This window comes from Pteropus vampyrus, unplaced genomic scaffold (genome assembly GCF_000151845.1).
Source record: "Pteropus vampyrus isolate Shadow unplaced genomic scaffold, Pvam_2.0 Scaffold149, whole genome shotgun sequence".
In the NCBI taxonomy this organism is placed as follows: Eukaryota; Metazoa; Chordata; class Mammalia; order Chiroptera; family Pteropodidae; genus Pteropus; species Pteropus vampyrus.
The window spans coordinates 1,966,254-1,985,317 of NW_011888930.1; the positions used below are offsets into that span (position 1 = coordinate 1,966,254).

General features: G+C 37.4%; 1 long non-coding RNA gene across 1 annotated transcript in view; it reads right to left on the reverse strand.

Annotated features, from left to right (window-relative positions):
• Positions 1–10,312, reverse strand: part of LOC111745221 — a 50,908-nt gene extending 40,596 nt beyond the window's left edge. Inside the window, exon 1 of the long non-coding RNA XR_002782559.1 lies at positions 10,208–10,312. This is a non-coding gene — a long non-coding RNA (uncharacterized LOC111745221). The remainder of the gene's footprint in view (positions 1–10,207) is intronic.
• Between the last annotated feature and the right edge of the window lie 8,752 nt (positions 10,313–19,064).

The following is a 19,064-nucleotide window of genomic DNA, read 5'->3' on the forward strand; positions in this document are numbered from 1 at the left end:
GTTTTCATTTGTGCTGCTCTTTATTCTTTAAAATTTTACTTCTTGAATTTAGAATGCTACAATTCTTATACCTTCTTTTCTATATGAGTTAATGCAGAATTAGGAATATAGTAGAGGCTCACTAAATAATTACAGAAATTAAGAAATCTTTATTGAGGGTCTGCTGTTTATATGTTAATATGTTAGTTCAGTTGGAAGGGGGCTGGGACTTGCCTTCTTGCATATGTTATAAACAGAGCAATGGCATTAACCTAGAGCAACTTCTCTCTGTGTGCCTTTAGGCCATTTTAATGCCTGAAGACTTGGCTAATTATTTAGCTTTGCTTTTGAAGTCTGAGGTGATGGACTTGTTTTTAAAACTTGCAACCTGCAAATGATTGGCTCTTTTGTACTTACAATCTATGTTTACAAATGCTTATATAATTGTTCTGTATATTTTAAAATAGAGAAATTATTTGTTATAATTCTAGTGTAAGAAAGAAGTGTGAAAATGCCAAAACTGGAGACTTGTAAAACAAAATAACTTCCTCTTCGGAGATACAAAAATTTTCATTGTAGTATAAATGTTTGATTAGATAGATTTATTCCATATGTAAAGTTTTGTAATCTGCTCAATTTTTACTTAAAAGTGTAAGAATTTTCATTAAATCATGATTTTTAATGCCCATATAATATTTTATTCCATGATGATAATTTGTTTACTTAATCTCCTATTGTAGGACATTTGATTATAAGTAATATTTCAGCAAAGCCTCCTTGTACATCATTCTCAGTGTCCATGATTTTAATAATAATCTCAGGATAAAAATTTTAAGGCAAAATTGCTTCAAATATATGTGCATTTAAAAACTTTTGATCACATTTTCTGCTTTTTCTTAGAAAGGGCATACCAATTATATTTTCATCAATAATTTGTCCTCCTTTCTACTTGATAAGCCCAAATTATATATAATTATTGTTTTAAGTTGCATTTCCTCAAACCTACAGTTCAAGGACAATAAATATTTTTATACTTTGCAAAAGCTTGTGCTTTATGGTAAAAGATGAATTTTTTATTAAACTTTCAGTTAATCAATCAGGTTTCTTTTATATACAACAAACAGTAAACAGCAAAAACTATTTTTAGAAGAGGAAAAAAGCATGATTTTGAAATGAGAGCAACGGAACTTAAGGATGTAGGAAAGTTGCAGAACAATAATTCTTCCCCTATCCAAAATCCATGGTGGACAGGGAGGAGTGAGATTTGCCTAAAGTGGGGATTAAGTTGCTCTGAATATCAAATGGAGAGTAAGACCATGCTAACAACTTTGGCTGGGACTCTGCAAGTGTTAGATGTTATAATTGACAAGGCACCAAGCCAAACATTATACAACAAGGCTGATAAAGGAGTTAGAGCAGAAACTGGAGAAGTGTCAGTTGATATTTTCACCACTTTGTTGAGCTCTAAATGAAATCCCTGAAGACAAAGAAGATTAACATAACCCCATTATAATAAAAAGGGAGAAGGGCTAAAGAATCACTCAGAAATTATACATCAATCTATTCTCATCTCATTTTGGAGAGATACTGTACAAGCCTTGTAAGCAATCCAATAGAGCTACATTTAACAAGCCCATGGTTTGATGGAGACCAGCCCCATGCTCTCATTCCTTGGCTCATCAGAATTCTTTGAGGATTTCATTACTGCAAAGGTGCTAACCTATTTTCCAAAAAGAGGAAGGATAGAGTGTGCTCTTATTGCTTTGAATGGAATTCAGCTTGTTTGTGCGGGTTAGGAGCTGATACTGGCTACCAAGAGATTTTATTTGTAATCATATACAGGCTGTGAAGAACTTGGGTCATTTGAAGTGGTTTGTACTCTTCTTTGAAAGTCTTTTTGACTCTCCAGATGTCTGGTGAGAAAAATCCTCCTCCAACTAAGCTTAGAAACTGCCCTTCTATAAAGAAGACTTGAGAACATGGAGGTTTTGATGAGTGACCTACTGTGGCAGACAAGTGAGGTGGCTTCTAGGCAGACAAAACCTACAGCTTTGACAATTTCTCTGGGGATTGGTAAGAGGTAGAACAGCCTGAAGGCTTTAATTTTGCCCAAAGTTCAAAGTAGGGGAAAGGAAACCCAAGAGAGGGGAGGATTTAAACGGCAGAAGAGAGCTAACATATACCCAATAACTCACACGGGCAGGCTTCTAAGGACAGTGCTCTCCTACACTCTTCACTCCCAGTTTGTCTTTTGTATATCTAAGGTCCCATAAAACTGGACCCAGGAGACCTTAGATATAATTGCTAAGCCAATTAGTTGCTTGACATTTCTTTTATGAAATGCAAAGAAATAGCCAGAGAACAACGTATCATTTCATGCTTTAAACCTAGCTAGGAAAAAAAAAAAAAAAAAAAAAAGAGCACAACACATGTAATTAATGCTCAGATATACATGTCATCTGAGAAAAGACATTATGTAAAATAATAGAAATGTTCATAATCTGCCGGAGATAGTGAGCGAACCCCGCTGTTCCATGGATCTAGGCCTGGCCATTCTACTGGCTCTTTAGTAAGCTAACAAAACAAAACAAAACAAAACAAAACAAAACCCTCTTTGAAGATGTGAGTGACTATCCTTATCCAGGAATCTATCTGGATTCCTTCTACTCTAGATTTTCTGTCCTGGTTTAGATATAATTTCCTGTAATTCAGACCTAGTGGTTGTGAAATTGAATAACCACAAAACATTTACAAGTCCCTTGAATAACCCATCCTGCCTGGGAAACAGTCTCCTGCCTTTGGCTGCACCTCTGAGGCATAAATGAGGGATCCTCATACAGAATGTGCCGCTCTGCACACAGGTGGCCATAGAGTGGATAAGACCTTCAGCTGCATGCCCAGATGGCACCCAAGATTTATATTTATTTTCAGAAACGGGGGACAAAATGACTCCATTTTATTAAGCCACAGTCCTAGTTGTGGGAGATAATCGAGATCAAATGTATTGGCCTAAAACAAGCTTTGGCAAGCCTCTAGGAAGGACATGTCTTTTCTGTCCTAGTTGAGTGTATTTCCAAGTTATTTCCTTAGTTCAAATTGGGGTCATCCAACCAGAGCTGCTTATGGTAGTTTCTTTTGTTAACCAAACCTTACCTTTTACCTGGATATGCTCAGCTCTGTCTGATTTCCAGAAGTAGATTAAACTTTTCATAGTGGATAAAATAAAGAAATTATGGCCACTGTGCTGAATAGATTCTTATGTCGATCACCCTTTGTGGGAGAGAGGATCATGACAGTTAAGAGGTGACACACTAGGTAAGTAATGGAAAAAAAGGATTTCTCAGGATTGCTTATGCTCCCCATTAAATCAATAACAAACGACGTTAGGGGCAATCCAAAAGCAGGAAAGCATAGTTCAATGAGTAAGAATGTTTCTACAATTAGCAAAGCAAGCAACTCTGCCTGTTTAATTATTATCATTTTTCTTCACCACCTCAGCATGGAGAATTGGTTTTCCAATCTTCATACTTTCACATGACATCTCTTTCTACGCTTTGTCTTCAACGAAGCATTTTCTCATGACTGTACCGAATTACTAACAGCAATTTGAGGCCAAGTACAAGTTGTCACAGAACCTACAGCAGTGTTCTGCAAATAGTAAACTTTAATTAAAAATTTTTTTGCTATCTCACTGGTATGACTTTGTGGATATCAAATAGCTCATCCTACTCCAGAACACATATAAATATTTTCTATTCTAACACTAATCATGCCACTAGATTTCCCGAAAGTTTTATTAAAGAATTTATTCTAACTCTTGTTGAACTTTTTGACTGGTTACTCTGATGCAGGCATATATCTGGTGCTTAAAACCAAATTCCACTTTGCCTCATTTAAGTCAGAGTAATTACCCTTAGACTCAGGACCGCTCCTTTGCATAGTTAGCTTAAATAGTGAGTACTTGAATCTTTCCATGAAAGCCTTGGCCACTTGAACTATCATGGTGTTCTTTTTCGGTATTTAGGAGGAAAAGCATTAATTTTCATAAAATCCAGGAAGACAAAAGATTTGTCAAAGTGATTATGGTCTATATCTTCCTATGCAGAAAACTTCACAATTAAAAAAAAAAAAAAATAGTGCTCCAACTGCCTTAATCCACATGGGAACTCAGGATTGCAATAGAGGAAGAGACCTGTTTTTAATTGAGAAAGCCCTGCCCCTCTCACCAGCTCCTCAGCTCCTCAGCTCCTCTGTCTGTGAATCTGAATCCTTTCAAAGTTTGGGGAAATCCATTCCCTGGCTTCTCACCTCATTATGAAGTCTTTGAATGTTCTCCACTCCTCTCTGGTTCTTTCAAGAATTATTAATGGCCCCATCAATTTCCCTGCCCTTGCTCATTTGACAAACAAGTGCCATTTGAGTGAAATGTTTGCATTCTCTAACTGAGCAAAATTTGGGGGCAGTTTCTAATTCTATAGATTTCACAGCAGTGATGCTCCCAAGAGAATCATAAGTGAATTTGTGGTAACTCAAACAGTATTTGACAACTAACAGTGTTGTGTTACTTCTTTGAATTGGCCATTCATTTCAGTGATTAACAGGTGTGGTGCAGGAAGCCTTTGGTTTCAGAAAAAATAATATCGAGCTTCCCGAAGAGTAGACTTCTACATATATAATTTCAGAAATGACTTAGCTAGAAAAATCTAACACATAGCAGCAAGCAGGAACAATTTCCCAATGCTTTCTTTTTATAATTTTATAAATAGAATAACTTACTTCAAGGTCTGCCTAAACTAAAAATCTCTTTATATCAGAATTACATAATAAATTATGATTAAGACTAATCTTGAATCAACCTGAAAATAAGTCATTTTCCTGAAATTCTCCCTTTTTTTTCCTCCAAGTGCCTGCACTTGGGCCATATAATTCCAGATAGTTCCTATTGAAAATGGTGATCAGAAGGGAGAGTGGAGGATTTAATAATAACGATTCATGTTACTGTTTGTTTTCAACAAATGGTTTGGAGGGTTAACGAAGTGTTTGTGAGGGAACAAGACAACTCTGTTGAGAGGTTTCCCCGAACTGCATTGACGTCTCTTCATGCATCAAGTATACGTGAAACATCCACTGTATATTAGTACTGTAGTTGGCTATGGATGAAATAGCAAGGAAAAAGCACATTGTTTTTGCCTTTTTGAGAATGAGAGACAGACCAGTGATGCATGAAAGAAAGAGTAATACAACTAGCTAAAAAGGGTCAGGCAATTTAAAATAAAGTTAGGGTACTCTGGAGCTGAGACTGTCAGGAAAGATTTTGGGCTTTGAGAAAAGCAAGAGGAAAGGCCTTGAAGTCAGAGGGCATGGAATCAAGGAGAATCAAATATATGGACCAAAAGCGGAAGGCTGAGTCAGCTGCATATGTTGAGAAAGAGCGGTTAGTGGAACCAGTTAACATCGTATTAGGAATAATGGCATTGATAGTGAGAGAGAAACTCTAGTTTCTAATCATAAAACAGACAGAGAATGATTTTGTGTTTTCATTACTGCAATCTGGTTTAAATTCTATGCTTAGTATCAGTTAAAGTTAATTTATGAGAAAATCATTTGAGGTAAAGAATTATACATTAACAACATGGAAAAAATGAGGACGTGCTCAAAATCAACAACTTTGGTTGGTTATCCTGGGATTGATATTAATTAAAATAGATTGAACTGAATGAGCTTGTTTGAGTTTTAAGTAACTTTAAATATTATTTCAGAGTCACTGTGGCTATCCATGTTTCCAAATGATTCACCTTAAATAATTATAAGTAAAATTATTACCTGAGATGTGATCAGATCCAGACATCTAAGGCAGGAAACCTACAAAGCAGGTTATTGACATCATCCATGCCTTATCATGACACTTAAAACCCTGGAAAATAAGAGCTTCTTATTCACAGGTTTATGAAATTAATTGGAACCAAGGATAACCTTGGAATCCCTGAAGTCAGTCTTCAGAGAGATCTTGCCAACAATACAACCGTTTGAAGGTAGAGTTGTCATTATAAGATCTGAACATAAAGTTAGGATTTATGATCAGTACAAAATTTGTGATATGCATTGCAGTGTGAATTAGGCTTTGATATAGTTTGACATTCGCTGGAGGATATATTTTAAAGTCAAAACTTGGCTTTAGTTTTAGTCAATGGTTTCTTCATTATCTAAAACAGAAAAAAGCATTTATCAATGCATCAATCAAAGTTTCAGATGCTTTAGAATGTGAAATTATTTAAGGGGACTCAGGGGAGGCATTGCAACCTGTCTACCTAAAATGACTTCAATGTTAGTTTTATTTTTATTGTGAATACTAAAGTTATCTGATTATAGCAACTTTGTGTTACACTTAGTCAAGAATGGATTCATGACCCTGCTTTCAAGTTGAGTTTAAACTTTAGAGAGATTCCAAAGTATAAATAAAACATTGTAATCAATACTACCCTTTTAACAAGACTCTGGGAAATAAATTAGAAATTCCATTCCTCTAGAAACAAACATAAATTAAGAAGATTTTCAAAATGTAGTCTGCATGCTGCATTTTGGCTGAATCCACAATGCTGTTTTCAAAACACAGAAGTCAAACTATAGCATATTGAACTGAGAACACTGCATTTTTTGGAACCAGTAAAAACACTTCCATGTGCTACCACTTTCTGTGCATTATTTTCTTGTTAATTAATTCATTCTAAAAATACTATTTAGGATTTATCGTGTGTCAAAGACCACGATAGATGCTAAGAGACAAAAGAAATGGGAGGAAAAACCGATTTTGCCGCTATCCATTCTCCCATTATCTCAAAGCATTCCTTCCAAGTTTTGAGATTGTTTGGCCCATGATCCCCCTCACCCTTCCTCCCCCACACAGAATCTAAAAGTATAGCAAAACATGTGCATTGTTAATCTAGGTTGATTATTAACGGAAAGTTGTTTCGTAATCCTTTTAAGACCGGTGCTGTAAGGGGGCGGCTTTAGTCAATTCTTGACCTTTGGAAGAAGACAAGGAGTCCTAAAATAGTTTCTAACTCAAGAAAAAGATTGTACCAGATTTCAGGATGTCATAAAAAATGTATAGAGCTAATTAAAAAGAATGAAAGGGCTGAAGGTAAGCCAATGTCTACCTTGATTCCTGGAGCCAGAAGGAAGAAGACAGAAAGTACAAGTAGGGATAGATACCCACGTGGCAAACTTTGAAGCTACTCATTTAAGAGCTGATAATATTCTGTAGAGAAATGGTGTGTGTGTGTGTGTGTGTGTGTGTGTGTGTGTGTGTGAATTAGTCACAATAAAATCTTTGACAACATGTAGTGCAAACAGAAAAACCAATCCAAACTAAATGGACAAAAGAAAAGGGAGGCCGTTGTTATCATACCTCTAAGTGATTAGCAGGGCATGGATTTCACCTGCTATGGTAAATATGAATGTGTTGTAAATATTATGGACAAAGTATAGAAGACAAAAATGAACCAACAGAAACACAATGATCCCCACGTCAGCTGTCTGTGAGAATTGCAGAGGCGTGAAGCTCATACTACAAATGAAGACAAATAAGATAGAAACCTGGCCTTGGGGAAAATAGCAAGCATTGTGTTTGTCCATATGATGATAGATTTGCAGGCTGTTGAAAAATGTGGGCAAAAACATCTGAAAGCTTAAAGTGTAGGTCTGGACAGGAGGAGTAGTGAGGTTGGCTTAGAAAGGTAGATCTGGGAATGATCTGCAAAATGATGCTGTTAAAGCTGGCAGGGTGCAGGGGTCTGTCAGCGAGAGGGAGGTCTGGGCGCCACGTAATCCAGGAGCCAAGCCAAGCTGGAGCTGGTCCCAGACGCAGGAAGAGGAAGGCTGAGGTGGGAGTACGGAGGGTGCTTCCCGAGGTCTGGAGTTTCGAGATTCTGTATCTATACTAATCCTGTCTCTACTTATGGCTAGGGTCTTTGCAATTCATAAGCTTAAAATTAGCAAAAAGAAGAAGAAAAAATCTAAAAGCAAAGAGAAGACAAGTGCCTGCAAAAATGGAGACAAACAGACCAAAGACTAAGCACAGTGAGGATGGGCAAATGGAATGTTCATCAACTACGTTTAGGTTACTTCATTTCTTTAACTTTAGGTAATTTGCTACAATATCTTACAGTGCTGCTAGAAACATATGTTCGATTCAGGTTTGAATTATGCTTGCTGTCATTGACATTATGATTGATATTATGGATTGGCACTTGAGGATCTAACTCTTATTCTGCATAGAGCAACTTGCTAATTTCCTGGGTGGCACCGAAGATGACTTCGAGGACTCCACAGTCTGGCTGAGAAAGGACGACCGATGAAGAAACGGCAGAGTCATATGCATAACCATATGCATAGTTAGGGAGTAAATTGTGAGTTATAAGTCAATTGCAGAATTTAAAAATTGGCAGGATCAGTGCAGGCTAGAATACAGGGAGGGATAAGGAGGATTCCGAGCGGGGCTTTGAAGGATGTGTAGGATTTGTCTTGACAGGGAAGGAGAAAGGCATTATTGGTGTGAGAGATGACATGAAGATGGGACTAAAATGGCTTCTCCGAGCTCTGCTAAAAAAAACCAGGCTCTCAAGAATAAATGGTGTTTGTTTAAAGGTTGTGGGAACTAAAGTTATCTAGATGAAGGAGAACTTGGAAAGCTGGGATGAAGAGTTCAAATTTTAAGTGACTGGTCTTTACATTTGGAAGGCAAGTCCGACCAAAGCTGCTAATGTTCCTGATTTAGAGGACTAATGAAGTCTGGAAGAGGTGAAGGGAGTCGAGTGCCCCTTCCCACACCACGCTAATGAAGAGCCAGCTGTGCCCAAACTCCCTTCGCTCCCACAGAATGTTCCACTGCACCAGCAGCTAACAGCTGGTCCTTGCACTGAACATCAACCTGAATCTCTACCTCTCCTCGTGAGGCTATTAGCTACAATTCTAACATCCAGCCAAATCAAAGCCTTATTCTTGAGACTTGACAATTGTGTAGTTTAAGTATGTTAAATAAAAGCTGGAAATTTAGCTCTTATCACAGAATGCTGCACATGATAAATGGTAGTCAGTGGATGATGTGGCCTCATTTCTCTGTAACCAGCATCTCCTCATTTCTCCATCCCGCCTTGGATTTTTTCACATTTTAAATGCTATCATGTTATTTATTTTTTAAAAACTGCTTCTATTACACACAGCAGTGTTTTTGCGAAGTGTGATTCCCTGACCAGCAACGTCAGCATCATCTGGGCACTTGTTGGAAATGGATGTTCTTTTGCCCCACTCCAGACCTGCTTAATCAGAAACTCACTAGGTAGAGCCCAGCAATATCTTTTAAAGAGCCATCCAGGTGGCTATCCTGCTTGCTGAAGAGGAGAGCTACTCACCTACAGAACACAGCGATGATTTCTTAGAGTATCATCAAAGCCTCTTTACTGTCTATTCCTAACTTACTTCTCCACCATGTCTGGCCTTTGCCCTGGTCTGCAACCCAACCCGGACATCGAGCACACGTGTATTATACACACATGCAGTTTGCAGTCTCCCAATCACCCAAACTTTTTAATACATCCTTGCGTTTGTATTAGCCTTACAATCTTGTCTAGATTGCACTTTGCTCACTTTGGTAAACATCTGCTTTTCAAGTCCACCCTCAATGTTCCTTGGCAGTGGCCAGCAGTTACTCTCTTATAATCCTGCAGTCCTTTGTTTATCCTGCTAATATAATTGCCACAATAAACTGAATGCTCTGTTTATGTGCCCGTCCAGGTTGAGGGCAGGAATCTTGTTGCACTCAGCTCTGAGTACTTACCCACAGCAGAGTGAGGACACTGGGACTCCACTCTAGCTTGCGGACCAGTTCGAAGACCAGCTCTTGCCCTGGGCACTTGGCTCCACCCTCCTCCCTGGCTACTTCTTCCTCCACAAGATGAGTGGGGGAGGGGATTAAATAGTACTCTGTTCAACACTAGGGACCTACGGTTCTAACAAGCAGCCAGGTGATTCTCATGCACTCTGAAGTTTGAGAACCACTGCCTCCTCCCTATAAAAATTCAAAAGTTTCCAGCCTTGTATGTAGGAAGGATTTCATCTTCTTTTGTTTCTGCCACTTCAGATAATTCAAACTCCTAAATTCCTGGCGTGCAGGAACACTATAAGGAGTAAACCAGCCCAGATTTCTTCTCTGCCATCAGCTGAAACTCACCCACAGACACTTTCTCCTTTCAAAGCTCTGTGGAGGCTCAGCAAAGAGCTTAACTAGAAGCTCCTTAAAATGATCAGTAACTTGGAGAAGCAGCTGAAGTAAGGCCTGCAAAGGGAGCGAGGAATTAAAAAAAAAAAAAAAATGTGTTGGACACATTTCTGCTTATTTGACCAAGCAAAATAAATAAAATATTTAACAAATTAATTAGCATATATCCAAATAATCAAATTAGTTTCCAGTTAAAGATAAAATGGCATAGCCTCTCCAGCCCCAATTCCTTATGAGCCAGTTGTTACAGTTTTTGTAAAGTGGTAAACTTCTAGGAATGTGTGTATATATGAACTCTAAGTGTATTCTTATCAGCAGTGGCTCATGCAGTGGCAAAGGCAGGCCACCCACGGTACCTCGAAGCAGCAGTTTGCTACCAGCACTGATTTGGTTAACCTTTGATTAAACATAGGAATTTAAAGCATGAAAAGGTCTGGAACCTGACACAACCCTTTGACACCATGCTGTCTGTCATTAATGATAATCCAGCATTAGATGTTCAGCTTTGAAAATGAAAGTAGACTTCAGTTTTGAGCCCTAACCCTGCTGTACTGTAAACTGAACCCTGCTGTGTTTGCAGACTTCCTGATTTACTGCTTTGCCTTTTAACTATTTTCAGGCAAATGGGAGTTGGGGGCAGGATAAAGAGTCCAGGGATCAAGTGAGTACAAACAAGGCATCTCAACTACCATCAAGGGAAGTGACTTTCTGCTTAGAGAAGTCACCAGGTCAAAAGAGTTTTATTCCCACAATTGATTTAATTTTCCTTTTTTTTTTTTTTTTTTTAAACTAGGTGTAAGAATTTCCTTGCTGGGACATCATGCAAGAAATATTCGTATCCTCTTTCACTTCCTTTTAAAAACAACAGCAATGATGTTAGAATTCCCCAAGGTACCTCCTAAGTCTCAAAGTTTCTTTTACCTTTTAACAATATATCAGTGTGTCTGAGGGCTCCACATCTCATTTCACACACAGTGTGGTGTTCAGCGCAGGTTACGATCTATGTCTAAATGTTTGTTGAATGAACAAATGACCGAATCCGCCTCCTAGTTCAATGGCTGTGGTTTGCATGAAAAAGCAAGTGTTAGACAATAATAGAGTTACGGGCAGTTGACCCAGATCTATTCTGTTAACTGTTGATTTGTTATTCTTAGGTTCACATTTTTTGGCGTTTGAGTTTATGGCTGTGACTCTCAACTCCTATCCCACAGCTTTTTAGCTAATTGGACTTGGGAATTTCTCTCAGCCCTTAGCTAAACTGACTCCTGGGACTTCTACTTTCAGAGACGCCTCCTTGAGTCTCAAGCCTGAGGAAGACTACAATTCCTCTTCCCTATTCCCTGAGAGGAGGGAGACTTGGGCATCCTATTCCATTAGGCGTGAAGGACCAGCATAACTGTATTTTCTTTATATCCTTCTATGATATAGAGATGGTCCAACATAATTTAATCATTATATTCTGTTTACCAACATGACTACACTATATCACCGCCATATAAAACCTTTTCAAACTGTAATAACCTCTGTGAAATTTTTGATTCATGTACAGGGATATCTGTCATTATCATGTCAGTGTTACTTTGGACTAGTTATCATGTCAGTGTTACTTTGGGACTCTAGGGATGGTTCCAGATCAAATCGGCCAGCCGTTGTACTGAGAAATTCTATTTTCTTTAACAAACACACATAGTAATTACCATGAAATACTGTTTTCTGTGCTTCGTAAGTATTAAGTCATTTAATTTTCAAAGCAATGTAAGAATACCGAGTCAGAATCTCTGAGGTTGCGGCCCAGCGATCTATATATTAAAAATCCTTCCAGGATATTCCTGTGCTAGCTCAAGTTCGAATGCCACTATATCTTGTCTAATACGTGGTGATTTTTTTTTTTAATTTGTTGAATAATTAAGTATAGTCTGTGTATAGAAAATGGGAAAGGAAAATTAACTGCAGATTTTTCATGATGATCTTTACCATTCTTAGTATTAGTTGGAGGGTATTGAGTTTAGCTGCAGGAAAGGATATGCGAAGAGAAGTCATGAGAAAGAAGGTGTGAATAAAGGTTTGGGCCACATCTGGCACGATGTGTGCATGCTTATTGCTCAACAAGTGATGATACTCTTCTCTGCCCTTCAGCTCCTTGGTACTTCTTGGTTGGACTGATGCAGAAACCCCTTAACTCTCTCCTGCGTTTAGTTTTTCTCCACTCAAGTCCCCCCTACGTTAACTTTGCATTAACCTTTCAGAAGTTCAGATATGATGACAGCATCATTTTTTTAACAGCTTTATTGTGATGTAATTCACATTTGGGAACTTCCACCATTGCTAGAACTGATAAGAATGGCTTACTGTGCCTAAACTGTTTGCATAAAGAATGTGGTTTATTTTGAACTCCTCTTTCCCTTTTGGGATTCTGGAATTTTTGTACATGCTAGGCCAAGTGCCTAGGTGACCAGCCTCCAATAAAAACCAGAGTCTCTAATGAGCTTCCCTGCTAGAAGACCTTTCACATGTGTTATGTGGCTGGAGAAATTATGCGTCCTGTGTGACTCCGCTGGGAAGGGACTCTTGGAATCTTGACCTGGTTTCCTCTCCATCTCACCTCATTCACCTTTTGTCTTTGTTGGTTTCACTTTGTCACCTTTCACTGCAATAAATCATAGCCCTGAGTACAGCTGTATGCCCAGTCCTCTGAGTTGTCCTGGTGAGTGGTGGAACTTAGGGCAGTTTTGAGGATCCCCGACATAACCTCTAACTGTTTGCTTCCACTAACTGCTAACTGATTGCTCTATTGTTTCTGACAATGCCCTCAGGCATAAATTGCTCCACAGTTTCATCTACTTAATGTCCAGCCCTTTGTTGGAGAAGGGTATTGCGAGCCTTTGAGACTTCCTAGAGCCCAATAGGGCAACTCTTAGCTACCTCTTTGCCTGTTTCTCTCTGTTTAACTTTCAGCCGGTCCACCATTTTGCTTATTGCTACTAGTATCATGGAGCTACCAGTTTTCTCTCAACCGCTTGCCACCAAAGTCGCCACTGTTTGTGACAACTCCTTCAGGCATAAACTTCCCTACACTCTCTTCCAAATGAAGTCTGTTTACTTAGAGAAACAGAACTTCAGAGCTCTCTGATCTTATGACCACCTAACCCACACCCCTTGGGCAGAACTTCTATTCCACCACACTGGAGCTCGGACCGGGGATTTAGGCTTCCTTCTTCCACAAAAACATCTGCTCTTCCAGTGGAGAGTCCCAGGTGGGGAGGTAGCCCCTGCTTCTTTCAGCTTGCCCCTTCTGTCTTGGATCCTTTACCCTATGAATGAATTGGGGCGGGAGCAATCAAAGCCTAGTTTTCTTGGTCTACTACATCTGGGGTAGAGTTCCTGCTCCAGGAGTCGGGGTTGGGTGGGGAAGCAAACCCTTGACCTCTTAGCCATGCCTGCCTGGAAGAGCTTGTACAATCCAGGAGTGGGGAATGAGAGAGATGGCAGCAGCCCTTTCTGGAATGAAACTGTAGTCTTAGATAAGGAGTCGGGGCAAGAGTGAGCCCCATTTTCTTGGCTGCAGCTGTCTAGAGTAGAGCTTCTGTTACATTGATCAAAGGAAAGGGGTGGAAGTAGATTGTAACTAAGATCCACAGGATTTCACTGTTCTTATTAAGAGCTAGTAATTTCTTTAAATAAATATTTTCCTATTTAAAATTTCTAGAAATAAGTGGGTTTTAAAAAAGTTATTATTTATTATTTTCATCAGTTAAATGGTATTTCACTGGGGAAAGAGTTCCCTGAGCTCCTCACAGAACCATTTTAGAAGTCCTACTTATCTTATCTTATTATTATTATAAGATATCTTATCATTATTATACCCCAAATCATCAAAGACTCTCTATTTCCGTCTAAAATAATGTCTATATTCTTTAGCTTGATTTTCAATGCCCTGTATAATTTGTCTCCATAGGGTGTCACCATAACAGAACAAGTCTGGTTTCCTTAAACTTCTCATGCTGTTTGCTCTGCCAAAACTTTCTTCTCCTTTCGTATCATAGCACAAATTCGTACTCTCCATTACTTTAAAGTAAATACCCATTTTTGTATGCTTTGCTAATTTTCCAGCTCACTGTTGTCTCTCCCTATAAAATGTGTTATAATTTAAAGACACCAGTCACTTTCTATTTTTCTAACTTTGTACAAGTATTAATAGATGTTGTCATTCACTGCAGTTAGCATAACACCTGACATGTAGTAGGCACTCTAGAAATAGTTCTTGTTCCATGAACAAAAGGCTGAATGAGAACAAGTCATAGCAAAAAGTGTCATAAGTAAGGGCTTTACCATTTAAAGAGGACTTTCTCACATGTGCATTCTATTTGCTTGTCCCGGCAACAGTGTTAGTCAAGGTTGTCATTCTTACTCCCATGAGGAAATCGAGTCTTTTAAGTTTAAGATTCCAACCTAAGATCGTATAGATACTAAGGAGCCATTGCGTGTGTGAGTTTAAAGTCTGTGGTCTTTTAAGAACCAAACCCTATTCTGAAAGGGATCAGGATAAAAGTGACTTCTACCACTGAGGTCTGTTCATTTTTCAATTAGAAAGGGATAAGGGTAATTAAAAAAAATAAGAACAAAATCGAGAAAGGAACCCATTTTTGAAATTTTTGCTTAGATATCCAAAATGTAAACTTGAAAGTTTTAGAAATGAATGTTCATTATATAATAAATAGGAACAAAGTAGGTTATTCTTCACAAAAATGGTCTGTGCTAACCTAAGCCCTCAGCCATTTTATTACAGTGACTATGTTGTTTTGAAAAATAACTCATTCCACTGGAGATGAAAGATAAGTGGGTGCAGTACATGAGCAAAAAGGGGGACTTTTGTTGAATGCATGAACAAGGCTAAGGTTGGGTGAGAGTGGCTGAAGAAAGGATTTGGGAAGGAATTAACTTCTGGATGCTGGTACATGTCATTTATAAATGATATTTCACTCTTTCCTGTTAGTCACTGAATCACCTACATAGTCATTCACTGAGGGGCTACTGTATCCCCAAAAGTCCTATTAGTTAACACTCAAATTTTATTTACAACCACATTTGGCATGGTGTTTGATTTCTCCACTTAGAGAGTTATCAGCAAAGGAACCTTTCTTATAGGTGTTGGTTAAGAGATTAAAAACTTTCTGTGTCTGGTTTGTTGGAGAGGCAGAACCAAGATCATAACACTGTACTCTGTATGCTGAGCCTTGAACCTTAGGCATCACTTTTCCCATCTTTAAAATAGGCATAACATCTCTATTTAAGTGTTGCCCTAAAGGTAAAAAAATATGTGAAACTTTCTAGCAAAATGCCTGGCATGTTATATGCTCAAGAAGGTTCTCCTTGCTTGCTTTGACTTTCCATCACTGCTGCACTCTAGATGTGGTCTCAGGTCTCCTAACTGGCTGTACGAAAATGGATAAACCATATCAATAAGCAAGAATGTCGATGGCACAATACTTTATGGGGGCCTAAATTTCCCCATTGTTCACTTATTTTAATCATGCCATTATGATGATAGTGGGGAGTGGGTGAGTAATAAAGCAAATCATAAAAATAATAGAGGATTTGCCCTGTGCGCTTTCCAGATGAAAAATATCTTTGTGTACATAATCTCACTTGATTCTCCCCAAATGTGATGGTGTAGATGCACTTCATCTTCATTTTACAAATGAAGAAACTGAAGTTCAAAGAGGATCAGTGATACACCAGAAGTAGTAGAATGAAAACATTCATGTGGGTGACAGTTTTCTATGGAGAGAAAAGAAGTAGTTATCTTACAATACCTTGTAGAAAATCTGCAGTAGACAGGTAACTGTGGATTAGCAATAAGGTGCCATCCTCCTTTTCTCGTTGTTCCTATAGAATTCCTGATAAATTTTACAACAGATTTCATAGTGAAAACATACATACTTCCACTTATCATATATCCGTTCATACAAAATGTACTTACTGGATAACAATAAGGAATTTGAAATGGTATAAAAGAATTATATTTTATTGACCATCTCTTCACTTTTAGTTTACTTTTAGTGAATTGTATGAAGAGTCCAATGAATGGGTTAAAACGCCATATATTTTTTAATATATTTTTATTCTCTTTCTTTTAACTTTAAGTGTCCAAACATTCTGACTTCCTGATACATTATTTTTTAAATCCTCAGGCCTTTCTTCACTTTCTCTATTATTTGATGAGGAGCAATATTTATGTGGTTTGTTCCCAGTTACAAGAGGTAGTTGACAGTAAATATTTACAGTATTCACTTTCATAAACACAGAAAGATTTCACTAAGAAAATACCAAAAACCAAAATAGAGAAATTCAAGATAAAAAAATTCTGAAAGTAACTTAGGCAAACCTGAGTTTTAAGAAAATAAAATGAAATGATGTATTTTTGGTTTATGATCTTCTATGCTAATCCCTAACTTAGTTGGAAAAATTATGTTATGCACATTGCACACTATTATTGCTATTATCATTATATAATTAACATAAAAACATAATTTTCTAATGCATGGCTACAGGCAAGGATATTTAACATGAGCTTAGTAGAGAGCGTTACTCCTCCCTGGAAATATATTTTAATTGTATATGAGGTTAACATTAGAAATAATTTAAATCTTGATTTATTTTTAGTCTGATTTTTGCTAAAAAAATTGAAATCCCTTTTTTGAAATTGTTGTCTCTGATAACATTGCCCAGAACACTTGCTGAAGAAAAACACAGTGGAATCAACACAGTAATATGATATTTCCTCAAGGAATACCAAGCTTATCCCTCGTGAGACACAAAACCCACAATCAACTGTCAGGGTTGTGAAGGTCTTTCTTCCACATTAGATTGATCTGATAATCCATACCATGTTTGGACATATTTTATGTATTACAACTTCTATTCTTTTGCTTCTATGGCAACTGATGGCTTTGTAAACTGTTGAAGCACCAGGGAAAAAAAACACATTGGCAGAATGCTTAGGTTTTCATTTTTCCATAAGATAGAAAAAACAAAATAGTCAAGAACTAGCTGTGATGATCTGACGAGAGATTATTTAATTATTCTTCACATGTTCCTATGTATCCAAGAAGTAATTTTAATTTGTTAAAATCCTGCATTGATTTGAAAACAAAATACAAAAATGTATTTTTCTTATTTTAATAAAATAATAGAGTTTTCAGCACAACAGCAGCCATGAGAGGCATATGTTCTGTTTTGGTGCAACTGTGAAAATGAAACATTGCAATTTTGAGTAGTTAAATGGATTTTAGTTTTCAGTCATTGTGTTTTAATGATACAAAATTGAATTTTTGAAAATCCCAAGTTTCTTAAATCTAATTCTACATGAGAAAATTTTCTTAAATATTTGCAGTTTTTTGGTCAAACTTTTTAATTTTATTAATTGGCTAATTATTTTATTATGATAGGTCAGAGGTTGGTAAACTATTTCCTATGAGCTAGATCTAGCCCATTGATATATTTGTACATCTTGTGAGATAGTAATGATATATATATTTTTAAATAGTTGAAAAATTTTTAAAAATATTTCATAATACATGAAAACAATCTGAAATTCAAATGTCAGCATTCATAAATAAAGTTTTATTGAAACAGCCATGCCCATTTGCACTGTACTAGTAGAACTGAGCAGCTGGGGTTGAGACCATATGGCCCACAAAGCTGAAAATATTTATTAACTGCCACTTTACAGAAATATATGCTGGCCTCTAAGATAGTTATTTCTAAATCACAGATGACCACTGAAATGCACACATAGACACAATGCACAATACAGTCTGGGTGTGTATCCTATGAAAATGTTTTCATTCTAAACACTTTGATTCATGGGAACTATTATTTTATGTTTTGAATATTCTTTTCAAGTTTCAAAACTACTAGGAAAACAATCTCCTATCTCTACCATCAACATCATTACAGTTGAGAAAACAAACTAGACAATACATTGTGCAAAAATAAATCCCATGGATTAAATATACTTAAATCTTGTGGTTACAAATATATTAGACTGATATTTGAAGCATCTATAGTCCTGTTTCTTATCATCCACTATTGGACTGAGACATCGATACAGTCATTATGTCTACGTGGTTGATACTATTATTCAGAGTGGCATGTTGGATTATTACTGAAAAATGATGGAATCTAGAGTTAACTTAATTTTAATAATTTGGATTATCTTGACTGGAAATTCAATTATATGTTACCTAACAGTTTGATGCCTAACTGACAACTTATCTTTACGATATAAGACATATTTAACATTTTCCATACTGATCTGTATTTTCCAGACAAAAACAGCACGACTGAAAATAGCTTTCAAACTATGCGGAGTTCCAGGGAGCAGATAGCTTGTGGGGAAGATATGAGGAAGAAGCCAAAGGGTTTAAATTCTTTGACTTTTGATTTGCCCCTTTCAGCTAGAGATATTTTCTGATATTGCAGGTCTTACATGAGGAATTTTTAATGGTTCAACTGTTTGTTGCTAAATGCAATGGTTTTATAGTATGTCAACACAGCTGAACTAGAACTACAGTTTTCAGAATTCCCTTACCTCTATAATTACAGATTAGAGCTGGCCATGAGAGAAGCTTACATTAGGTTTGGTAGGCACCTGGAGAGGTATTATTACATACTGAAGTTCAGTGTCAGGGCCAGCTCATATACATAGTCTGCCCGATCACCTTGTTCACATGAGACAGCAACTGGTCCCACAGCTCCTCCAGACTTTGCAGTCACCATGCACCTCCACTGTGATGAAGGGTGGTAG